Source organism: Bidens hawaiensis, unplaced genomic scaffold (assembly GCF_021521415.1).
Source record: "Bidens hawaiensis isolate Kalapana, Puna unplaced genomic scaffold, B.hawaiensis_p1.1 tig00051537_1, whole genome shotgun sequence".
NCBI classification, from domain to species: domain Eukaryota; kingdom Viridiplantae; phylum Streptophyta; class Magnoliopsida; order Asterales; family Asteraceae; genus Bidens; species Bidens hawaiensis.
In genome coordinates this window covers 27,365-29,130 of record NW_027499254.1, presented here as the reverse complement: position 1 = coordinate 29,130, position 1,766 = coordinate 27,365, and positions in this window count along the sequence as shown.

Genomic DNA, 1,766 nt, shown 5'->3' with positions numbered 1-1,766 from the left:
TTAGATCAAGTCTTGAATCATTTCTCTTTGTTGGTTTTTCATAGGCATTATAGCTGGCACACAAGCTGCTGGCAGCACTGCTGGCGCCGGCGCCAGCGCCGTTAGCTCTGCTCCTGCTCCTGCAAGCACTGAATCTCCCCTCATTGGGATTACTAAGGAGCAGGAGGCTGTTTTACGCGCTGATCTCGCGGCGTCGAGACCTCCCTCACCTTCTCCTGCGCGCAGCCCTCCTCGCGAGACTGGTTTTGATTTTTCCAAGTCGCAGGAGAAAAGGCCTGTTACGGAGGAAGATGAGGAGGCCCATTTTGAAGACTCCGATGGCGGCCGCGCAAGCCCTGTAGCGTCACGAGATTTCGTGGCGCAGTCTTCTCATGGGGCTGGCGCTGACTTTTCTGCTTGCTCCCCGCAGGTATAAGTTTGTTTTGCTCCGCTGCGCGGACTTCCATATTAGTGTTTAGATGACTAGAACGTTGCTTTGTGTTTGCAGGAAGCCGATCACATATACCGCCCGAGATGGAATATTACTGAGGATAGCTCATTTCAGTCCATGGGGGTGTGTGAAGACTTCTGGGCTCACTCCGTGCCTCCAGCTGAAAGGAGGTTTCAGGAGGAGCGCGCCCGCGTGGACTTGCTCAACGACCATCTTTTCGCTGGGTCAGCGTTCTTTGCTGCCTCCCAAGAGCTTCGCTATGATTATGTAAAGGTGCGTGATGCTCTTGCGGAGGCCAAGCAAGAGGCTAAGGTATCTGCTTGGAATCTTTCTGACGCTCGAGAGAGAGCTGAGAAACTCCAAGCAGAACTCAGCGAGAACCGAGCAAGTGCCAACGCTGCCTTCGTGAAGCGCGGGCATGAGCTGCAGGCTGCGCGGGAGAAGCTGCAGGCAGCAGAGGCGGACGCGGCCAAGTATGCGCGGCGAGTGCGCAACTTGGAGCTGGATGCAGAGGCGCGTGACCAAGCACTTGTGCAGTCTATCACTGACAAATCTTCATTAGAGAGTGAGGTTGCGCGCCTGAAGAAGGAGCTTGAGGCCGCGCGGGCAGAGAAGGATGAAGCCCTGGCGACGGCAGCGTCTAGCCAAGAAGCGCTCGATACTGCGCGAGCGGAAAGGAAAGAGGCCTTGGCGGCAGCAGCGTCCGACAGAGAGGAGCTGAAACAGACCAAGGAAACTGTTGAGTTGTTAAACTCTCAGATTCCTGCTCTTGAGACGTCTGTTTCTTCCCTTGCGCAGGATCGCCAATGGCTAGTCTCACAGGGTATGACTCGTTGCGCTTATGCGATGAAATACTCAGACGAGTTTCAGACCCTTGTGATGGATTGCAACACTGCCTCGCGCTTGGTGGGTCGAGCTGAAGGGTTTAAGGATGGCTGTGAATATAGCATGCTGAAGAAGAACCCATCCGACTACCCTTATCAGCTCGACGTTGTCTGCGCGGACATGGCCGAGTGGGGGAGAAGTATTTGAATACTCCCATTCCCATCCTTGAGCAGGTATTTTAACCTTAATGAGTTTACCTTGACTTATTTTCCTAGTCTTTTTGTACTCACACTTTTCCTTATGCTTTGCAGATAGCCTTGCTTGCTGATCAGCCCGATCTCGGCGCTCTAAAGAAATTACTTGACGAGTGTGAAGGGGCTGGTGGCGGCGATGATGGCGCGGGCAATGCTGCCTCTCCTAGCGGCTCTGGCGTGGCCAAAGGACCCGCTCCTGACACTATTGTGATAGAAGACGACTCCATTCAAGATGAACAGCTTGACTATGGCAAGTT